The sequence below is a fragment of the Canis lupus genome, chromosome 22 (assembly GCF_011100685.1).
Source record: "Canis lupus familiaris isolate Mischka breed German Shepherd chromosome 22, alternate assembly UU_Cfam_GSD_1.0, whole genome shotgun sequence".
Classification (NCBI taxonomy): domain Eukaryota; kingdom Metazoa; phylum Chordata; class Mammalia; order Carnivora; family Canidae; genus Canis; species Canis lupus.
Genome location: NC_049243.1, coordinates 197030 through 220349, shown reverse-complemented (window position 1 = coordinate 220349; position 23320 = coordinate 197030). Strand labels below are relative to the sequence as shown.

At 58.2% G+C, this 23320-nt stretch overlaps 2 long non-coding RNA genes across 2 annotated transcripts; one reads left to right on the top strand and one right to left on the bottom strand.

Moving 5' to 3' along the window:
* Positions 1 to 916: 916 nt before the first annotated feature.
* Positions 917 to 11389, top strand: LOC119865116. The gene is made up of 4 exons (XR_005376106.1): positions 917 to 1019; positions 1105 to 1188; positions 8491 to 10693; positions 10779 to 11389. It is a non-coding gene; the product is annotated as an uncharacterized LOC119865116 (long non-coding RNA).
* Positions 11390 to 19573: 8184 nt separating this feature from the next.
* On the bottom strand, positions 19574 to 21769 carry LOC119865115. Its single transcript, XR_005375965.1, has 2 exons — positions 20726 to 21769; positions 19574 to 19859 (listed from the first exon to the last, which is right to left on the bottom strand). It is a non-coding gene; the product is annotated as an uncharacterized LOC119865115 (long non-coding RNA).
* Positions 21770 to 23320: the final 1551 nt, after the last annotated feature.

The window sequence follows — 23320 nt, the reverse complement described above, 5'->3', positions numbered from 1 at the left end:
ACTTGGCCTGATCTGATGTGCTGGTGGAGGGGGTGACCAACGAGGCTGTGGAGTGTCTGTTTTCAAGTTTAAATGTAATTTGAGAACATTAGTAATAGAACAAGCATGGGTAACAAAGAGTAGAGTCTGTAGTCTTCATGAGGGCTTATTCCTGGAAGGTAGTGGGTGGTAGCAGTCATTTTGAGGCTCTTGGATTGTTGGTTTTTGAATTCAATTCCTTTTACCCATAAGAAGTAAGGAATGCAAGCTAAGTTGTGAATAAAAAAGACCTGGGAATCAGTCGAAATACTTGAACAGACCCCTGTAATGATTCATCCCTCCAGATGTTATCACTGGAGGCAGGGGACTGGAATAGTAATGTATGTGGGCATAAAAATGGTTTTTTAAAGGGCAATTTTAATGAAATATTGAGTAGATACAAAATAATATTCATAAAATATATGCAAGGAATAAATCATTGCAACACGGCTCTTAAAGTCTTACTGCGTCTTGCCATACACAGATGTGAGAGGCTCTCTTTGGCATTTAGATTGAAGTAGGATCGTCGGATCATAAGACATGTGCTTTTTCAACTTTAGCAAGTAAAACCACACTATTTTTTTTCAAAAGCATCCATACCAATTTATTTATTATTTTTTGAATCTATTTTTATTTAAATTCAATTTGCCAACATACAGTAGAACACCCAGCGCTCATCTCGTCTATGCCCTCCTCAGTGCTCGTCACCTAGCCCCCCATCCCCCTACCCGCTTCCCGTTCTGCAACCCTTTATTTTTTTTTCCCAGAGTTAGGAGTCTCTCATGGTTTGTCTTCCTCTCTAAGAATTGGTTGTTTTTAAGCAATGGATTGGGATGTCCCAGAGAGTAACTAGTGATGATACACATGGATGTCCTAACTTCTGATGCTTATAATTTAGACAAGCAGATTGCTCAGCCTGGACAGAAGGCTGCTGAAGGTGACCAGACAATAATCGAGTATTCTGGGCTGCGCCTAGGTGATGGGACAAGTCGGCAGGAAAGGTAACGAAGCTGCAGTAATGGGGATTCCGCCCACACTGGCCTGCGCTCCTAGAAAGGATGCAAAATTCCTTCTCTGGCCCTCCAGGACCGGGATGGACGGTCACCCACCGGAAACAGCGATGGCGTTAAAAGCCTGAACGTGTCAAGAGGACATGATGCTCCTCAAAAGGTGATTACTCTCCTTTCTATTAATAATGACTTTTGTTTTTAATCAGAGAGTGGGAAATGAAGGACAGGATGGACCGGTGGGAGCAGGAATGGAGGCACCGGGATTCGACGGATCTCGATCTTCTTGAGAGGAGGGAGAGGCCGTGAGAGTCGGCAGGCCTGGAGCAGAGCCGGGAGGGCAGGGGCGCGGGAAGCTCAAGAGCGGGGTACGAGAGATTCAAGACAAAAAGGCAAGAGGATCTAAAGCGTTATCAGGCGTGGTGCAGTGGTAAGAACGGGTTAGCACTAAATCGGTTTTTTATCTAAATTACGTAAAAAAAAAAAAAACATTTATTTTACATGACTTTATACCGCTGAGCTGTGTGTCTGAATGTGACATTGTTCTGGGACGGAACTACGTGAGTCTTTGATCTCATCGGGGTGTGTACGTAGCCTGTCACTTCCTCATCAAACCCTCGTTAAATGTCTCACGTGTATGGAGCACAGCCCGAGATTCTGCGACTGTGTACTTTTGTCACCCTGGGGTGTGTTCATTAATTAATACACACATTGCTAAATGTACACTTAGTGACATTTTTGGAATTGGCCTGCTGGGCCTCTATGTTGCTGGGGCCTCTTGTTTCTATTGAAACAAAAGCTGGAGACATTGTCCAAAATGTAAGGTGAGTCTATCGTTGGTTCTTAAATAGCTTATTGAAGCATTAGCATCCTGGAGGATTTTCCTTGAACTGCCTTCAACTCTGGTTTGATAAGTTGCTAAAGCAAAAATTAACTTCCTGCGAATTAAAAATCAGATAGGACTCTTTTTACCTGCTCCAAGGCTTCGCCCGCTCTCCCGCCCGCTCTCCCGCCCGCGGTCCTGCGCGCCCAGGGCTGACCTGATGATTAAGCAGCACGCCAGGTGTGCTTTGGAAACCCTAAAGCACTTGCGGTGAACAGCGGGAGGGATACGGGACGCGCTGACCTTTCGGGCCCGGGAGCCAGACCAGCTCGCCTGTGATCCCTGCTCGTCACCCGCCAGCTGTGCGGCCTCAGTGGTGTGGGACAGTGACCTGACGCTGGAGCCGACGTTTCCAGCTGAATCTTGCCTCTGCCCCTGGCTAGCTGTGAGGGCTTGACGGGCGACCCCGGGTCCCTGTTGCCTCACCCGCAAGACTAACCACACATCTTCCCAGAAAAAGTCACGGTAAAGATCAGCTAGGCGACCAGGTGACACGCGCAGGACACCTCCTGGGGCAGAGAAACTGCCGATGGTGGCGGCGATTCAACTTGCCGAGCCTCTGCCTCCTCTAATCGAAGGGGGGAACGGAGCCGTCGCTCATAGAGCTGTTAGGGATGGAGTGAGATAGTACTTCGGCAGGTGACACAATGCCCGGGGCACAGCGGCCCTCAGGCGCCCCTCTGGTGGCTGGTTCCATGAGTCCAACTCTGCGCCAGACCGAGGCGGTCATGGGAATGCCACCCCCTTGCCCCGCACAGGTTTAGGAGGAGCACCTGACCCGTCTCTGCCCAATAAGGCTTGAAGGCTGCGAGAGGCCGCCCCAAGGAACCCTTCATCTGTCCTCAGCCTCAGGGAGACACGAGCTCTGATTGGGGTCCAGATGTAACACCCCTACATGCACGATTCCCGCATAGACAACAGCCAATGGGAGTGCACAGAATTAGTGATTGGCAACACATTGCAGCTGAGTGAAATGTCTCGGAGACCGAAACACTTGGAAAGAAGCTTGGGCAAGGCGCTGGCTTTCATCTTGTCACAGAAGGAGCTTTCCCCGAGGAACCTTCCCCCATTCCTTCTGGACACAACAGCCACATCCTGGGCACATGGAGCTGGAAGGCTTATTACCCAAACACGGGATCCCAGTTTTGAGTCTCTGTCCCGCCTGAAATCAAGCAGAGCAAATCAATGTCCAATGAAAACAAGTTTTTATTTATTTTTATTTTTTATTTTTATTTTTTTAAAACAAGTTTTTAAAACTATGGCAACCGACATACACGTTTGTCTCGTGCCCCAAACAAGAACCTGGAGAAGATGAAGCTATGTGAGTCACTCAGCTCCTCTAGGAAGAGCCCGTTAATCTTCAGGAGGATTTTCTTGAATGTTCAGCTTCCCTCTCTTGTGACTTTCAATGGAAACTGTCATTTTTCTTTCTTCACTGTAAGGCTTTCGGTCTCACGATATTGGTGTGGGAGAGTGACACTGGGGTATAGACAGAGCAGTGACTAAGACTGATGCAGGTGACAAGGATCCAAAGGACTATAGACTCTGAATGAAAGGAAAGATACTGATGGAGAAGTTGGGGTCGAAGAGCAGGTAGGTGGAGGACTTTGGTTTCATTTTTACTTTATTTTTTAAATGTTTTTATTTATTTATTCATGAGAGACTTGCAGAGAGAGGCAGAGACACAGGCAGAGGGAGAAGCAGGCTCCATGCAGGGAACCCGACGCGGGACTCGGTCCCGGGACTCCGGGGTCATGCCCTGGGCTGAAAGGAGATGCTCAACTGCTGGGCCAACTGGGTGCCCTGGTTTTGTTTTTATTTTTAATATTTTATTTATTTATTCATGAGAAACAGAGAGAGAGAGAGAGAGAGGCAGAGACACAGGCAGAGGGAGAAGCAGGCTCCATGCAGGGAGCCCGACGCGGGACTTGATCCCGGGACCCTGGGGTTACACCTTGGGCTAAAGGCAGATGCTCAACCACTGAGCCACCCAGGCTGCCCTGGTTTTAGTTTTAAATAACAATAGCTTTCAAGTTATTAAGCAATAATATTTACATTTGTTGAACCGTCCACATAAGCCAGGCAATGTTCTAAAGGCTTTACGTGTATCAACTCGCTTAATCCTCTAAATTCTCCAGGGATTTATATTATTCCCAGGTACTTAGGCTATTTCTCCCATTTTACAGATGAGGAAAGACAGAGCTGTTCAGTGACTTACCAAAAGTCACACAGCGAGCAAACGGCAGAACTAAGATTTGAAAACAGTCTTACCTCCAGAACGAATGCTTTGTCATCTTAAATAAATAAAGATCATTTTTTTCTACACATGTAAAGCTTTCTAAATTCCCTATATCGGGCAGCCCTGGTAGCTCAGTGGTTTAGTGCCACCTGCAGCCCGGGCCGTGATCCTGGAGACCCGAGATCGAGTCCCACATGGGGCTCCCTGCATGGAGCCTGCTTCTCCCTCTGCCTGTGTCTCTGCCTCTCTCTCTCTCTCTCTCTCTCTCTCTCTGTGTGTCTCATGAATAAATAAATAAAATCTTAAAAAAAATCCCTCTATCATTCTTATTTCAAATCATAGTGTGTGGGGGGCAGGGCCACAAAGCCTTCCTGCATGGGCCTCCAAATACCGTCTCTCCCAATTGGATGGGGCCCCCAAACGTGGGGCACACCCCTGGGGGTGGTGGGGGTGGTGAAAGAATGGACCCAAGGTAGAAAAGAGGTAGAAGCGTACTGAGGACACAAGGGGGGGGCGGGCAGGACACACTGAGAGCCTGTGCCGGGAGGCGGTGGTGAGAGGCCGCCGTAGAGGGCAGAGAGGGAGTGTGAGGATGTAGGATTTTCCCTGTCTTGGTAATCTTAGGGTCGGGCCGCTTGCAGTTGGTCAGTGGGGGCCCAAGGCTATTTCCGGGCGGGCCACCCAGGGGCCCGGTGGGTCCTCTGCCTCTGCCTACGTCCCATTGCTCGAGCCCATTGCCTGCAAGTGTCCTTTGTGCCTGGTTCTTACCATATAATCCATTCCAAGCATGGACTTTGGGCAGAGCCTCGGAGGTCACTGCCAGGGGCTCCATCCGCAGTAACTCGCTGGCGACTGAACATTTCAGGCTGAACAATCCTCAAAGGATTCCATGCTGGCATCTGAAACCAGCAGTCTCCTGTCCTCGTATGAAATAATCCTGGGACCAAGCAGACGTAACTTAGTTATTTGCTCCAGGAAGTAGTTGTTTCTGGAAGATGAGATTGTCAGCCAACTAAAATAGCTAACTTAATCCTGACTGTTACCTGGCCCCTCAAAACTAACTTCGGAATCCTCATTTACGAGGCTCACCAATCCAGAGCTGTGATGTCGAAATCCCACCCAGTTCCAAGCAGGCCTCAGGAAATATCAGAGAGGGAGACAGAACATGGAAGACTCCTAACTCTGGGAAATGAACTAGGGGTGGGGGAAGGGGAGGAGGGCAGGGGTGGGGGGGACTGGGTGACGGGCACTAAGGGGGGCACTTGACGGGATGAGCACTGGGTGTTATTCTATATGTTGGCAAATTGAACACCAATAAAAAATAAATTTATTATTTAAAAAAATAATAAAATAAAAAATAATAAAATAAAATAATAAAATAAAATAAAATAATAAAATCACTTAGCCCAGGACCCGAACTCTATGGATCTTGCCCCTATTTTCTCCTTCCCAGACACTGAGTCTCCACAAGGCGATGCACTTCCTCACTTCAGAGTCTCATAAACTGGGCTTCACTTGCCCCACGGCTCTGGTGATCTCTCGGGAGCATTAGTTGACGGTGGGAAGGCTCTCGCCTGCTGGTGGTTGGTTGGCCATACCCCCTTGAGTTCCTCAATAAACACCATTAACTGGCCAACCCGGGCAACTACCAGGCACCGGCCCGAGCCCTGCTCCCCTGGAGTCACGCCAAAGCCCATCTCGAAGCAGAAGTCTGAAGGCTGGAGCCACAGGCTGGCAAAGGAGAATCAGGGCTAGTGGTTCGAGCCTTCTCGGTTTTAGTTCTCTTGAAATGTTTTCTTTTCCGGAACAACAAGTGATGGCAAAAATCTCTGTGTTTCAAAATTAAGTCCACCGCTCTCCAAAACCTGCTTTACTAGCTGAGAGCCCAACCAGGTCAGAGAGAACATTCCAGACAATGGATGTCTCTGTTACGGAAAGTCACTGGCTTTGAGCTTGAGCTTTTCTCCGTCACGTTAATCCAGTAATGTGTAGCCTTATGTGGCTCATTTTCTTGCCTGCTTAAAGGGAATTAGAGGTATTTGGTTCCATAACCAGACCGCAGCAGGAGGGAAAGTGCGACTCTTCTGGGACAGCAAATTCTTAATGACTCTGTCATGACTCTGTCCATAATTCTCTATCCCCTACTCTCTTCTCCCATTTTGGAGGCTCTCAGGCCCAGGGGTGCACAAAGGGCTCCCAAGGGGAAAGGTGAACTTGATTGCTTCCTTCCCGGCTGTCTCTTAACTCTGTAGCACCCAGCCAGCCTAGTTTTCTGGGCCAGACCTGAGCTTATTTTTTTTCATTTCACCTTAAAAATACCTCTGAACGTATACACACCTGTATGAATATATATAAATGATAAAATGCGATCATATTAGCCACACTGTAGTTTTACTCGATGCAATCTTTTTACAATCTATGTCCTCCTTACTGCTCCCGCCTCTGCAGACTCCACTCCTCGCCACGTCTCGTCAGGCCCTGTCTGCACCACCTTCCAGGCAGCCCGTGATAACAGCTCTTACGATCACACACCAGCAGCCATGCGCCTAAGACCCGCGTTATCATTATTTATAACTGCCTTACGCATGCTCTCCTGCATCTTGCTCTTCTCGCACAGTAACGGTTTATAGAAACCCCTCCAAGTAGATTGGCAGAGCTCTAATTCCTTCATTTTCATGGCAATACAGTCCCTGGTCATGTGCACGTCTCCCTGGTTTTTTAACCATTCTCCAACTGATGGCATTTATGTGTGCTCACCTGGGGCAGTTCGCCACTAGGATGAGGCTGCAGTAGCATCCTTGGACATAGGTCTTTTTATTTTATTTTAATTTAATTTTTCAAAAGACTTTATTTATTTATTTATTTATTTATTTATTTATTTATTTATTTATTCATTCATAAGAGACATACAGAGAAAGAGAGAGGCAGAGACACAGGCAGAGGGAGAAGCAGGCCCCATGCAGGGAGCCCAACGTGGGACTCAATCCTGGGTCTCCAGGATCATACCCCGGGCCGAAGGCAGGCGCTAAACCACTGAGCCACCCGGGCTGCCCATGTTTTTGTTTTTGTTTTAAAGATTTTATTTATTTTTAGAGATAGGGAGAGAGAGCATAAGCGGGTGGGGGGTGTGAGGGAGAGGAAGAGAATCCCAAGCATATGAGCACTAAGCACAGAGCCCAATGCAGGGCTCCATCTCAGCACCCTGACATCATGACCTGAGCCAAAATCAAGAGCTTTCTAGCTGTGAGATAGTTCCTAAGACTAAGGTGCTGGGGATCCCTGGGTGGCTCAGCGGTTTGACGCCTGCCTTTGGCCCAAGGTGTGATCCTGGGGTTCCGGGATCGAGTCCCACGTCAGGCTCCTGGTATGCAGCCTGCTTCTTCCTCTGCCTGTATCTCTGCCTCTCTCTCTCTATGTCTATTGTGAATAAATAAATTAAAATCTTAAAAAAAATAAGACTAAGGTGCTGAGAGAAAACGCAGAGGCCACTTTTAGGCAACAGGCTCAAGCGATGGAATATAGAGCAAGGCACAGGGCCCAGAGTGACCACCGAGCGGAATACAAACAGGCTTACTGAGTGACCCACCCTTTTCTTTCCTAACTCCCCTGATCCCACCCTGGAATCCTCTTCATTATATTGGAACATAACGGGTTTCTTCCTCGGTCTCTTAGTCTGGCTCACACACACCCTCCTCTCCCCACTAGCCCTTCACTATATTTCTCTCTTCCCCACAAAGCAAACCAAAATACATCTTGAAAAAGTAAATGCTTTAATTTCAATTTTATTAAGCCAAAAAAATCAGCTGGTGTTTTTTAGAATTAAGCCTACTATTGATGCACCTGGGTGGCTTAGTCAGTTGGGCCTTCAGGGTCCCAGGGTCCTAGGTCCCAGGTCCTAGGGTGGAGCCCTGCCTCGGGTTCCTCGCTGGGCAGGGAGCCTCCTTCTCGCTCTCCCTCTGCCTGCCACTCCCCCAGCTTGTGCTCTCACACTCTGTCAAATAAATAAATAAAATATTTTTTAAATGAATAAAAAATAAACCTACTGTTACACACAGAGACATGTCTCCCAAATACGTATGGACCACCTAATACGTGCTACCCCTGTGAGTGCTCCACGGCCCCCCCAGTTAAGCTTGCGGACGGTTAGTGGGTCTCCGGGGTCTCCGCAGTCAGACCTGGGGAGGCTCAAACGCTGAGTCCCCGTCTCCAGACTCTTGGGGCTGCACACCTGTGGGAGACCTAAAATTAACACCGCTGCAGAGGTTCCTCCCCAGGAGCACGTGGCAGCCGACTCTCCCAGCATCACCTCCAGCAGGAAACTTTTTTTCCTTTTGTCTTTTCAGTATTTGCTCTTCTTCTCTGTTAAGGCACCAGGAAAGCGAGCTCCGGAACTCTGGGACTGTCCCTGGAGCTACCGGAAAGGCCACAGTCACAGCCTGCGCGGCCCGGGCCTGGACTCCAGTGCCGCGGGAGCAGCACCACAGCAGAGGGTCGGTGTCCCTCGGGCGAGCAGACACCGGGAGGGAGACCGAGGAGGCCAGGAGGCCGAGGTGGCCCAGTCCTCCAGCGGCTGAAGTGGGCAAACCGAGGCCAGGCCGGAGGGCCTCGGGTCACCACGTCAAGGCCACCCAGCCAAGGACGGGTCAGCGGCGGCCGATCCCCACTCCGCCCTGGCCGTGAAGCCGTGGCCCTGCGCTGGGCGGGGAGGGAAGTACTTGCGACCGTGGCCCTGACCCTGCAGAACGACCGGGCCACGGGGTGGCCAGCCCTTGCCCACAGCCGTGCCCCACGGGGATGAGGCCACAGCTCCGGGTCAGGCTTAAGTAAAGGACGGGTGGGGGGATGCGGGCAGCCCTGTGGGGAACCCTCCCCCCGTGCCGCCTGTCCCCTCCCCAGGACCCCATCCCTTGCTCCCCCTCGGGGTCGGCACCCACCCCTCGCCCGGCAGACAGGAACCCCGCTGCCCGGCTTCAGCGCCTGCTCAAGCCAAGGGACCCCCTTCACTTCACAAGGAGGGAGAGTTGCTGAGGAAGGACCTTGGGGTCTGCTCGGTGCAAACCCTGCCGCTGGCTCTGTCCCTGCGAAGGCTCGTCCCGCGTGGGGAGGGCACCCCAGCTGTCACGTGCCTGTTTGACCAGAGGCACCCGGCAGGGGCGACCCAGCGATTTCCACGATGAGCCTAATTGAATATTCTTTCTGTCCCCAAACCGATTTGCTGAGGGGTTTCTGTTCCTTCATGATGGAGCTGGAGCCGGAGTCTGCAAACCTGCCCCTCAAGGCTGGGGGCTCGAGGTGCGCCGTGGGACGCGGTTGGGGGGCCGCCCGGACGCAGCTGGAAGCTTCTGTGCCCAAGTGCAGAGCAGCTTCACCTCCCTGCTGCGTGTCCTGTTCCCCGGGGACGTCTGCGGAGAGGGCTGTGCAGGGGAGGCAGGGACGGCCACCTGCATTGCGGGGACACGGTGGACAGAGGCAGAGCCGTGCCCGGTGCGTCTCGAATCCAGCTCCTGGCCCCGTGTGGGGGCTCCGGTAAGGCTTTAGAGAGAACATTCGGAGTGAGCGGTGGGGCCGGAGGCAGGCCACGGACTGGACCCGAAAGTCCAGGAAGAGCTTTGGAAGGTCAACAGTTTTTGATGAATATTTGTGAAATTGGGTTACCCCAAACTCTGAAAGTCGGATGGATCAACACCGTGACGCAGAGTCATTTTTAGGGATTTTGCTCTCTCCCAGCGGCAGCACAGTTCGTCTGCTGGCCTTTCACCGATAAAGGCTTATTTTCACGCCTGAGACAATTTCGTCAGTGAGGGAAGGCATCTGCAGGACGGTCCCCTGCCGCGCCATCTGAATCCCGCTCAGCGACCAGCGCGGTGAAGCTCAGGGGGGCTCAGTCGGAGACTCTCGGAAGATTGGGGTCGTTGGTTCCCAGAAGCTGCCTGCAGATACACGGGGCCCGACCCCCAGGACGTTCTTCATCCTCGCCGTCCCCTGTCCCGACGCTTTGGCAGCAGTGACACCGGCCCCAGCCTGTGTGTCGGGACATCCCCGGCACGGGAGGAGGGCACCCCACCTGCCTACTTCCTTGCCACCCACGCCCCTGCTCTGCTCCCACTGCCGGGCGGCTCCTCTCGGTCCCGGTGCCGCTCTGCCCAGGAGCTGGGGCTGGGGGCACGCGGGTGGGAAGACGGCAGGCCTGCGTACACGCGGCTCATCCTGCCTTCCACACGCCCTGCCGGTGCCAGGCCCGGGCCACGGTCCTCTCTCTTCCAGCTGAATCGGGGTCTGCCGCCCCCACGTTGGTCCTGCAACTGGTCAGAAAACAACAAATGCGCCCTTTGCTGGGCTTCTCCAAAGCCTATTTTTTATTTTGGAAAAGTCGTGCACAAACCTTTTCCTCTGGCTTTTCCTGTCTCCAGCTCTGCGCGGCAGCTCCCCTCCAGGCATACGGACACCCGATGGTGCCAGCCGCCAAGGGCTCGGTCGCCTGGCAGCAGGGCGTGTCAGAGGAGGCAGCGGGCTCTGCTGGGCGCAGGCTGCGTGCCCGGAACTAAGGTCAGTCTTGAGAGAGATGCCCTTAAAACTCAGCCCTGAGGAGCTGGCTGTCTTACCACGCAGAAACATGTTAAATCTTCGACAGAACCCTCGGTGACCTTAGGAACAACACGTTACAAACCCAGCAGTGTGGCGCAGAGCGAGGACGGAGGGTCCCACACGGGGCCCCGGAGGACCTGGAGGCTGCCTGGCACCTGTGCGCATAGACACCCGGCGGATGGAGACACCGCCCCCTGCCCTGGGCTTGGCCAGGCACACCAGGGTCCCCACCCCAGCTACGATGGGCCAGACGAGCAGGGGCATCGGCCTGGGGGGCCCGGAGCACCGCCTGGCCGGGTCTGGGTGATGACCCCCGCCGGTCGCCGGGCCTGAGGCTGTGACTCGAGGTCCTGCTGTGGCTGCGGCCGCGTCCCGGAGGCCCTGCCTGGATGCCCTGCTGGCCTGGCAGACGGCACAAAGGGCAAACCCGAGTATGGGGAGGAGGTTACAGTCGCTGTGAGAGGAAGACAGGGCCCTACGGAAGGGGTTTCAGCAGGGCCAGGCTGCGGGGGGGCTGGGGGGGCCGCGTAAGCAGCCTGGATTGCGAGCGTCCGCAGGTGGCTTCCTGACTCCCTGACCCTGCAGCTGCGGGTCACACCCAGGGTGCCCGCTGGGGAGTGGAGCCGGGTCACCAAGGAGTCCAGACACGCTCGACTTCAGGAGGGAGCTGGGTCGGGGGAGGAGTGCCCGCCCTGGGACCCACGGGGGGGGGGGACACTGACCTGGGACCCATGTGGGGGGAGGACACTGACCAGGGTCCAGGTAGTGCCCCCAGCCCTTACCAGGTAGGGGGGGGGCCCAGCGGGCAACACAGGAGTTGGCCTGTGCTCCCAAGGACACTCCCGCCAGGTGCCGCTCTTGTCCACAGGTTCCCCCGCCTTGGGATTGGGCCTCGATGCTGCGTGCCTCCGCTCCTGCCCCGTTAAACTGGGTTAATGTGACTCACCTCGCAGAATTTTATGGGATTAGATGGGGCTTTCCCTGATGAGTGATGTGACCTACTCGTGCTGGCCCTGAGCCCCCGGGGACGCAATCACAGCCATCCCTGATGCGCCGGCCTGGGCGAGGGAGCAGGCGGTCCTTCCAGCTTGCACCCTGGGCCCCCTCCTCGGGGGATGTTCAGAAGAGACTGTGTTAAGGGACGCCTGGAATCCTCCCCCGCCCGGCAGAGCGCTGGGGGCACAGGGCTCGACCGGGCAGATGTCGTGAGTCTCCTGCGGGCCGCTGTGCCCCCGACTGACCGCCTGGGGCTTCGCCTCCTCTCTTGGCCCCGGGCCTGCCTGACGACCCTGACCAGGCTCCGCAGGCTGCACGGCCTCCCTGGACGGCCGTGTTCTTGCCCACAGGATGGGCAGTGCCTCGCTGAGCCCCGCTCAAGGAAACCACGCGGCCCGTGGGGAGCTCCCCAGGCCTGGAAGACGGAGGCTGCGGTGCTGCCCGAGGAACCTCTCCAGAGCTGCAGGAAGGCTGAGTTGCCCGAGGAATCAGTTCGACGGCCGCACCACGCGGCGCCCCCGGCGGCGCAGACCCAGCTCCTGGGGGAGCAGCCACGGGGCGCAGTCGGGCAGCGCGGCCCCAGCCCATGTCTCCCGAACCGCAACGAGAGCCCCGGGTGAACAGGTGTGTGCGGGAGTCGCGGGCACTGCGAGGCCAGCCCTCGGTTCTGGATGCGAATCCTACTGGGAACACCCAGTCCCTGAGACTTCATCTTGTGACCTAACTGCCCATTACGGATACAGCCGAGGTCTGTTGCTGTTGTCTGACACGGAGGGAGAGCGTCCACGTGCGAGCAGTGAGCGGGGTCGGGACGGTGAATGGAGGGAGCGGGAGGGACTCCCAAAAGGCTCCTCGGAGCACAGAGCTGGCCGCAGGGCTGGATCCCACGGCTCTGAAATAACAACCTGAGTCAAAACCAAGAGTCGGACGCTCAACCGGCCGAGCCGCACAGGCGCCCTCGGGACACATCCAAGTTCTGTGTGGCCTGAGGTTTTAGGATTGGGCACCTTCTCTCTGTCCCCTTCTTTTTAAGTAGGTCCCATGCCCAGCGCGGAGCCCAATGTGGGGCCTGAACTCATGACCCCGAGATCAAGACCTGAGCCAAAATCAAGAGTCGGATGCTTAACGGACTGGGCCACCCGGGGCCTCCCGGTTGGGGACATTCTTGGGTCTGTAAAATCACAAATACGAAATTAGGTATGGAAGTGATGGTTTAGAATGTAGCCAAATCACAACAAATCACAACAAATCACAAATATTAAAATAAACAGCACAAACACCAACCATCCCAAGAAATGACTTAATGCCCCCGTGTGACACTTTCGTCCTGTGTTCGCGGGTCCTGCTCGCCTCTTCGTGTGACACCAGTTCCACACAAGATGACCCGATCCTTCCTCTGGTTGCCCAGACAGGGATTCGAACTCAGCTCCGTGCCCAGACCCAGGGCTCGGTCCACTCCACTGCACCGAGCAGCTCAAGCAAAGCCCCCACGTAACGTCACCTATGGGCGAAGCCCTGCGTCCCCCCACCAGCCACGTGGGCTTTTCCTACTGAGGACGACGTGGTTTATGGGTCACACACCCACACACCTCCCAGTCCTGCGTTATTCCTGCTTGTTTTGTGACCTGTGCCCAAGAAGGCGAGAATAACACCAGAGCTTGGGCAGGCCAATCTCACCTTTCCTTTTTTTTTTTTTCCTATTTTTTAAAATTATATTTAGATTCGATTTGCCAACATAGAGTGTCATCACGGGGCCTCCCCAGCGCCCGTCACCCCGTCACCCTCCCCTTCTGCAGCCCTTTGTTCTTCTGGAGGCCTTTGCTCTGGCTCAGCGACATCCACGGGCTCGTCTTTCTAAGCAAGTGGCAGCCAAGCCCAGGGCTGAGGGGACCCAGAGGGCCTCGCCGGCCCGGAGACAGTGCAGGGGGGGCGTGAGGGAGATGGTGGGATGGGCTGAGGGACCCCGCAGACCCAGGAGCAGAGACGAGGAGCCCACGGTCCCTGGGCCTTCCGCTCGGCCCCCTGCACCGTCCGGTGCCCTCGGCGGGCAGCTTCCAGGGCGCTGAGCGCTGCCTCCCGGGAGCCCACGTTTACAGGAGGCCGGGCCTCAGGGCGGGTGGTCAGAGCGTGTGTGCCCAGCGGAGCGCGTGCCGCTGTGTCCACCTCCGAGGCCACTTTCCCGAGCCTACAGGCTCCTAGGATCCACTGAGACCCACGAGCTCCGTGAATGACAATGTCGTCGTGGTCGCAGCCTGACTCCCGGTCCTTTCGTCCGCGGCAGTTCCCAGGTGGCTGGCCGGTGTCCCCAAAGGCGTCCGCGTTTTCTTCCCTCCACTAGAGCCTTGAGTGACTCCATTCCCGGTTACTGTACCTTCTCTTGTTCACTTCTCCCCACGAACTTGCTCCCGTGATCCTTTCCCTTTTCCTACCCGTCCTCTGAGCCTCCAGGTGCTGACGCCCTCCAGCCTGGGTGGCTCTCCTCCTCCCTGCTGCCCTTACACGTTCTTCCCTTTTGCCTCCCTTTGGCCATTTGTTTTAATGCTACGCTGCGTTAAAACAATTTTTTTTTTATTTATTTCTTCATGAGAGACCCAGAGAAAGGCAGAGATGCAGGCAGAGGGAGGAGCGGGCTCTGTGCAGGGAGCCCGATGGGGACTCCATCCAGGACCTGGGGTCATGGCCTGGGCTGCAGGAGACGCTGCTCCGCTGAGCCCCGCGCCCCCTCCTCCTTTCTGTCGCGATGGCGCCCTGGCTGCTCCCCATGCAAACAGCGCCGTAGGGACTTCCTGCACCCATGAGCCCGAGCGCCCCTTACACGCTGGATCACCTCCCAGGGCCCTCAGCGCTTTGCTGTGTTGTTCGCTGTGCTGTGCCCACTCGGCCCCACGCAGAGCACGCTCGTGTCCTGTTGTCACATTGGCCCTAACGCGCAGGGCAGTCGTGCGAGGGGAGGAGGTCCCGGAGCTTCCCGCCACCAAGGTGGGCACCAAGCGGCGGTCACGGCTGTATCTTGTGGGAATGGGGAGTCCCAGAGGCAGCATTGGTAGCTTAGGTGCTGGGACGGCGCTCAGCCCCCTCCACGTCCGGGGGGAGCAGAGCCGCCGCTCATATTGGCGGCGCACGGGCTTCTGAGGCCACCAGCGGGGCCTGCGTGGTTCCCAGGCCGCGAGGCTGCCTGGTCTCAGGCCACCCCGAGGCTCCGTGGCCAGTAACACACGCGTTACTGCGCCCATGGGCTCAGGGGAACCCGAGGGGCCACCGGGCTGAGGGTTGGGGTGGCCTGGAGCTGCGGTCATCGGTCATCGAGGGGCCGCAGCTGGGAGGTGGCGCCCAGGCGGGACGTGTCCTGGGCGTCCCGAGAGCTGTGCTGGGCTCCGCGGGCACAGGCCTACCTCCTGGGCAGGGGCCTGGAGCAGCGACCCAGGGGTCAGGGCGCCCGGGATAGGGCAGGACTGGCCCAGGGGGACCCGAGCGCAGTGCACAAGGGGGAGCCAGGAACAGGCCCCAGGACCTCAGTGGAGACAGTTCCTCCGTGAGGCTGGCCTGTGTCAGACCGGGGTGGGGGGGTACAGGAGCCTTGGCGGGGAGATGAAGGATGGGTGCAGGGGGGAGGCCGGGCTCCCAGGGCCATCCCGCCTGCCCCCCGCCAACACCCCGTGTGGCTACAGCTGGGCTTAGGCCACCTCCTCTCCCTCTCCGCCCACAGTGAAGCAGCCCCTGCCCGCTGCTCCCCAGGGGTCCTCGGAGCAGCCGCCTCCCACGCAGCAGCTGGAGGGACCCTCTACAAACACCAGTGAGATCACGGCCGTCCTCTCCCCAGACCCCCCGACGTCATGACTCATCAGCTTTGGGAGGAGCTGGGCTCTGGCTCTGGCCGGCTGCCCCTTGCAGCCCCGACACCTGCCAACTGGGCTGCTCGACCCGAGCCCTGGCCTCCCCGAGACGCTCCCAGCCGGGCCCCCAGCCTCTGCACCAACCCCTCTGCAGGGGCAGGTCTCAGGCAGCAGCCCCAACACGTCCTCTCCACCCCTGAACCCATCGCCCCGGCCCCCCCACCTGCTCCCGCGCGTCTGTGGCACCTCCCGCCCGTAGACAGTTGCCTACTGTGGTCCCTGCTGCTTTGGGATTCCCGCTCCTGCTCCTGGAGCGCACGCATCCGGTCCCCCCTCGCCTCCCCGCCTGCAGGTGCCCAGCCCCAGTTCTCCCTGAGGTCCCCTGCGTCCCTGCAAACCCTTAAACTCCCCGTTGCCGTGACCCCGGCTTGGCCCCGGGCTTGTGCCCTTGTGTTCCAGCGCGGCTCAGGGGGGCACAGAGCAGTTGGGGGCCAGCCCTCCCCCGACACTTGGACATTTGACCAGGATCGAGCAGCGGCCGCAGCCCCCAGGCCGTCAGCATCTGGGGCGACAGGGAGCAGTAAGCCTCATCCAAGGGCGGGGCGGCCAGCCTGGGTGATCCCTCCTGGTGCGGAGCAGGCTTGCAGGTGTCTAGCAGCGTCCTCCCAGCTCACAGACGTGCGTCTGCAGGAAATGGCTTTCATCACATTTTCCAGTCCCACGGGCTAGAAATTACACGTCAGTCATTCCACGCCGGAGCCCAGGAGCCTTAGATGAGCACCCCCCCCCCGCCCCCAGCCTGGTGGGTTTGCTCCTCAGACCTTAGGGCCCAAGTTTCCAGCGGTTTCCAGGAGCCCACTCCCAGGCTGCGTGTTGGGGTCCTCGAGGCCGGGCACCCCGTCCTGCTCTGGAGGTGCCACCAGCAGTGCCCCCGAAGGGCCCGCAGGCAGCACCTGCTAGCCCGGGCCACGGGGAAGCCCAGAGAGCCCACAGCCTCCCAGGGGGACTCGCTCGGCAGGGGCAGGCTGCTACACCCGGGGCCTTCGGAACCAGGGGGGCTCAGGCGTGTCCTCCCACGATGTATGCCTCCTCCTCCCCTTAATCCCCTCTCCCCTTCCCCTCCTCCCCCCCTTCCGGATCTGGATGGTGGTGTGTCACCTCGCGTGGAGCCGACCAGGGCGGCTGTGTGGGACGCTCTCCATGTTGTCGCCCGGATGAGCCCCCAGGAATCCCGCACTGGAGCCCCCAGGCCGGCGGGGCCAGAGGCACAGGTGCTGGACAACCGCTCTGGGCTGGGGCTCGGGCCTCCCCGCCGCGGCTCCGGCCTTGCACCCGAGCATCAGCAGCGTCTCCGGAAGTGGGACACACAGGGGCTAGCGAAAAGCCAGCCCTGGGACCTGCCCTGGCCTCACGGTCCGGTCGTGACAGCGACCAGAAGCAGCCGGGCGGGGGTTTGCTCACGTCGGGGGAACAACAGCATCAGCTGAGGGGAGCCGCACCGGGGCTGTGGGGAGGCGTCAGCGGACACCGCGTCTCGGGGGGCCACGCAGGCAGCCCCACTCAGATGGGCAGCAGCCACCACCCGCTCCTCCGTGGCCGGAGTAGGGGGCGGCCCTGGGCCCTGAAAGAACGCGGTGATACAAGGACTCCCAAGCTGCCTGTAAGAAGGAAAAAGAAAAGAACAGGGGAAAAAAGAGGAAAAAAGGAGAATGGAAAGAAGGAAGAGAGAAAGGGAGCGGAAAGAGAAAGAAAAGGAAAAGGAGGGGTGAGGTGGGGTGAAGGGGGAGGGGCGAGGTGGGGGAGGGGAAGGAGGACCCCCAGTGTCCCTCTTCCTCAAGCAGCCCCTGCCCTCCCCCGTCCCCAGCAACCAGGCCTTGCTCCCATGCAGCACCCCCAGCCCGTGCCTCTGAGCAGGCCCCTCCCCTGCTTGCAGGTCACCCAGCTCTCACCCCACCCCTCAGGTGACCCAGGCCACGGGGGTCCCTTCTCCAGGCCCCACATCAGCCCTGTGGTGCAGGCAGAGATCCCTGGGTCTCCGGGCCTCCCGACCTCCCGGGACCTTTGCTCTAAGCACAGGGCTGGGGACACCGCGGGGCGGGGCGCCCCATCCCCTCGTCTCCTCGGGCACGCACTGAGCCCTGCCCCGTTCCTCCGTCCCCAGCCTCTGACCCTGGAGGAGCAGGTGCTGCCTGGCGGGACCAGGGCAGGGTCCCTAACGCCAGGGACGGGCAGGACGGCTGCCTGTAGGTTCCAGAAGTCATGAGGGGCGAAATTCCGCTAGATTCCACGTTCAAACGGATTTTACTTTGATTCTGATGCCTCCTGCCTCGATGGAGGGCAGCTCCTCCCGCGACAGCGCGCGTGACACACAGAAACACCCCGGCTCCGCGCGGGGCTGAGCTTCAGGCCAGGCTGTGAGCAGAAATGGGAGAGCAGGGCCAAGGGCCCCATATTCCCTGGGGGGCCGGCCTGGAGGGCCCCTGGGAGCCCGAGGGCGAGGGAGGTGCCTGAGGGGCTGGCGCCAAGCCCTCAGCGGCCGGCCCTCTTCGCTGCCCCGGCCCCCTGCGCCCTTGGCCAGGCCCGTTTCTGACCCTCCGGGCAGCTCCCACACCCCAGGCCGTGGCCGCGCCTCCCGTCCACACCGGTTTGGAGGCTCAGGAGGCAGAGCGCCGTCCTCGCGGGCTGGAATCAGGATGGTCGCTCGCTGGCATGGGAAGGGGACCCCGCGGAGTCCTCACCCCTAGCCTGAGTGCAGACGGCTATGAGAAAGCTGAGGCCCGGCTCCTGCTTTGTTTTCCTACATCACGTGGAGGCGGGAGATCTCAGGAGGCAGGACCACCGGCCGCCGGCTCCTGCGTGGGGCCCCGCGGACGCCCTTCCATCCACGCTTCTGGGGTCGGTAGCAGGGCCGCACTCCTCCTCCAGCAGAGGAGGAGGTGGGGGTCCGCAGCAGGAGGCCACGCTGGGATCAGGCGGCCCCAAGGCGCGGCACGACTCTCCTGGGGACTCACCTCTGCCTGGGGCTGCGGTGGGGACCTAGAGCCGTGGCAAACAGGAATCTCCAAGCTTCGCGGCCACCGAAAATCACTATAGATCACCTTGAAAACCTTTTGCTGTTGTTGCTGTTCAAACTTACAAAAAAGCTCTTGACTTGGAAGCAGCAGGACAGCAGACGCAGGTGACAACGGCGAAGCTCCCGGGCGGGCCAGCCCAGCAAGGCACGGCCGGCCCCGCGCCCGCACGGCGGCCAGCGCAGACCCGCTGCCCAACAGCCTGCGCCCCACTGCGGCCGGACTCCAGCGCCCCCAGCCCCATCCCTCATTGTCGTGGCGACGAGGTTTCTGTGAATTTGCAGATGCATCAAGAGAAAACGAACCAGTGGAGAGACTGGGATCCCGAACCAGTGGAGAGACTCTGGGATCCCACCGCAGACGTGGAGGTTGTTTGGGTCAGAGAGACACCTGGTGGCTCCCGAGACACAGCATACGTCCTGTGACAGGCCCCTTCGAACTCCCTGGGGGGCATGGGCCAGGGCACCAGCGAGGCCCGCTGCTCCTGGGGGACCGAGCCGACGGGCCCCGACACCCTTCCAAAGCCTGGCGTTCTGCACATCGGCTGCCCGCGCCCCTCCCGCGGCTGGGGACTGAGGCCGGTGCGTGGAAAGGGCTGGGTGCGCAGGCCAACAGAGCCCCTGTGGTCCCAGCACAGGGCTGGCGGCCTTGCCCCGAGCCTCTGAGTGCCGCGTCTCCCGGGCTCCCCGGGACCCGGGTTCCTGCCGCCCACGACGGCACCTTCCCGGTCGGAGCCGGGCCTCGGGGTCCCGTGTGAGCCGCCCACCGGGGACGCCCTCCACGAACGATGTCCGTGGGGTTTCCTTTGGGCGCTTTCCCTCCACTCTCTGGATTCCTGTACTTTAAAATTTTTGCTATAAGCAGTTATCAGGCTCACATTAACTTAGAAGAAATAAGCCATTTCCTTTTCAGAGGAAAAAAGGTTAAATTTCCATCACTTCTTGTTTTTCACATCTGTTTATTCATCTTTTTGAATAGAATAAAGGAGACTCTGGGATTTCACAGCATTATTTCACATTCTCATATTCTATCCGGTAATTTCACCCGTTGTCATTGTCTTCACACAAAGGAGAGCGGCCGACAAGTACACATCTCCCTCTGGAATAAACCCACACACTGGTGTTTGTGTCCTTGCCCAAGTCGCGTGAGAAATGCAGGAAGCAGTTTGGTTCCCACTAGGAGCACAGTGCGTTCAAGCCACAGCAGCGCTCCCACCTAGAGGGGCGTCTGCAAAGGGAAACTGAGTCAGCGGGAGGGCTTGCTGAAAACATTCCTTTGTATTATGCCTTCCCTGTCTGTTTTCTTTAAACAAAAGATGCAGTTAAGAAAGAGGTGTCTGTAGAATAGAACCTTCCTAACTCAAGAAGAATTTTATATGCATCAGGGAATTTACCCACTGATATATTGACTTGATTACTTTTTTGTTTGAGAGACAGAGAAAGAGAAAAAGAAAGAGAGAGAGAGATTGCCACATGCGGGGGCAAGAGACAGGGGGAGAGAGAGGATCTCAAGCAGGCTCCACGTCCAGCTCTGAGCCTGATGGGGGGCTCCATCCCTCGGCCCCAAGACCATGACCTGAGCCAAAATCAAGAGTTGATGCTTAACCGACTGAGCCACCCAGGCACCTGTTGACGTGAATTTTTTTAAAGCCAAAAAAAAAAAAAATCCTTTTCTAATTCAAATAATCTTTTTCTAATTAATCCATATGATGGGCTGATTTTAGTCTATGCTGGGTTTTCTTAAGATAAAGGCCACTTTTATTAATCTTGGTTTCTTGGTGAACTAGCAGAACCACTTGACTATTTGTCGCCATGTCAATTTCAAGGTGTCATCTTTACAAAAAACCTAAAATTACTATTCATTTACTTAAAGGTGACCCCACCACAAGCCTTCAGCAAGATCTTAAAGGTGGAAAACATAGCAGGAGTGGAGAGACGCTGGGATTTATCCCGGTGTGTGTGCAATGGTATCAGGGAGATCTGCTTAAGTTTTAGAAAGATCTATTTTGTAAAAGAAATGGAATCCCTTGCTACTGTGGAATCCAACCCCCGCTTCCCACAAGGGCACACGTGTACAGCATGAGACTCCCATACCTGGGCATCCAGGAAAATAGTCCAGCCCGCCTGGCTGGAAGTGCTACACGGTGCGGGGGCACCAGCTAGTGCCCACACCTGGCTGGTTTCCCCGTGGGGTCATGCTGAGCCCCCAAGAGGATCACCTCAGTGATTCTACAGAGAAGTGCTGGTTTTGCGATGTCACAGAGGGGAAAATCAAACCGGATACAGGATAGGTCACCGGCGTGTCTACAGAACCTACAATTAGGGCAGAAACCTCAAATGCTAGTCTGTGTCTGTGATGTCACAGAGTCTAATCCCTTTTGTTAGGAAGGTGACCGCATGTTCCGCTTTGCCTGGACGTCTCCGCTCAGGCCTGTTGCCTGGCGTGATCATTAATAGCACCTCCTTTTGCTCTTAAAAGCCTCCTGGTCTGGATGATAAATAACTCCGTCACCTTCAGCTGGAGCTCGCTTAGGGCCCTGCCACCCCAAGCGGCCCGGAGAGCCCTCCCGGCAGAGCCCCCTGGTCCAGGCATTTCTGCTGCCCCCCACCCCACGCCTTTGGGGCCAAGGAACCCAATACACAGCCCTCCTGATTAAAACGTGTGTGTCTGAGAGAGCCCTGGTTGACAACCGCCATCAAGCCGAGAAGTGCAGGAGCGGGCAGGGCCAGGCCTGTGCCACCGGGGATCCAGTCTCCCCGCCCGCCCGCGGGCGAGGGCCCAGGCTGCGCTGCGGAGGGCAGGGCCCAGGTCCGTCACACAGAGCCAGACGTGTGTGAGACCCAGGTCTCGCACAGAGCCAGACGCCGCCTTCACGTGCATGAAAATAAACTTTATTCTAACGCAGCCTGGAGAGGTTTTGAAACAGGAAACGTTCTTATCTGACACCCGAAAAAGTCTTACCCCTTGGACTCTAAAGGTTACGTTCTGCACAATTATGTAAATATCTTCACCGCCATGTACACACCACGTTTACGGTCCCAAAACCTTCTGAAAAACCAATACGATTAGATTCTTTAGGCAATGATTAACCTGGTTAGAAAACAAGAACCATCCCCAGCACAGCCGGGAATACGGGGCGGGGCGGCGGGCGGGGGAGGCCCGAGGGAAAAGCGGAGGAACAGACCAACAGACGCGGAGGTTGGGGCGCGGCAGAGCCGGAGAGGCGTCGGGGGGGCCGGGGCGCCCGAGGCCAGGCTGCACCCCAAGCTGCTGACACTGCCCACCCGCAGGCTGCTCGGGGGCAGCCTCCTCCTCGTTCCCACCCAACTGCCAGGCTGTGGAGGAGACCCGGCCCGGAGACTCCGGCCTGCGCGTGGCCCCGCGACCCGGGGCAGGACCCCCAGCGCCCCCAGCCCGACGCCCCCGGGCTGCGAGCAGCAGGGCCCACTTGGCCGTTTGCCGGGAGGAAGAGCGGCCGAGGCTAGAAAGGCGCTCAGGCTGCCCCAGGCCCACCGACCGCGAGCAGGGCCGCCGCCCGAAGCCCTGCCCCGCAGCCCCGACCCCCACGACCCGAGGGCGGCCAGGGCAGGGCCGACCTCCGCCCCGACCTCCCGCCCCGACCTCGGGGAGCCACAGGGGCCGCGTCGGGGCCTCCGGCGCGGACTCGAGCTCCCGGAGCACCCCCGCAGGCGCTTCTGCGAGCGCACACACCTCCCACGGGCGCCGACGCGTGTCCAGCGCCGCAGGCCACCCCGGACCCCCGAAGCGGGATGCCCCGGGCCTCAGACCCTCACTCGGGGGCGGCTCCAAGGCACAGCGACTGCCCTCGAGGAGCAAGGGGCCAGGATCCCGTAGCCACGCGACACAGGAGCAAGAAACACGGGTCCTCCACCCCAAGGCAAGCCAGGCAGGCGCCCTGGCGGGAGCGAGCAGGTGCGGGCCCAGGCGCCCCGAGCAGCCGGGGCCCAGTGCGCGTCGGTCCCGCTGTCGGACTAGGCTGTGCGGGGACGGGGCAGCCCCAGGGTCACCCCCAGGGTTCACGAGGGGGCAGGGTGGGGCGGCCCAGGGTCACCAGGGGCAGGGGGCAGGGCGGCCCAGGGTCACCAGGGGCAGGAGGCGGGGCAGCCCCAGGGTCACGAGGGGGCAGGGGGCGGGGCAGCCCCAGGGTCACGAGGGGGCAGGGGGCGGGGCAGCCCCAGGGTCACGAGGGGCCAGGGAGCAGGGCTGCCCAGGGTCGCCAGGGGCAGGGGGCGGGGCAGCTCCAAGGTGATGTGGAGCAGGGGCGGGGAAACCCAGGGTCACGCGGGGCAGGGGGACAGGGGCGGGCAGCTCCAGCGTCAGGAACAGAAGAGGAACAGACTGTGCCCGCAGAGATCAGTGGGTGTATTTGAGGTAAACTGTGGCGTCAGGAAGAACCCAACGCGAGGCTCCTGGGGATCCTAAGGCAAGGCCCAGCGAAGTTTTTGGTCCTGATGAGATCATCTCACGAGTGGTCACCGTAAGTGATAAAGCGGGAGGCGGCGGGCCGTCCGGCCCCGTGGGTCCAGCGGTGGGGGCAGGCCCACGCCCACAGTGCGGGTGGCCAGGCCGGGGACCCAGGGGGGCGCGGGGCCGGCCAGGAGCCCCGCCTCCTCCCTGCGGACAGCTGGGCCGCTCCTCTGAGGAGCCGGAGCGGGTCGCGCCCGCCT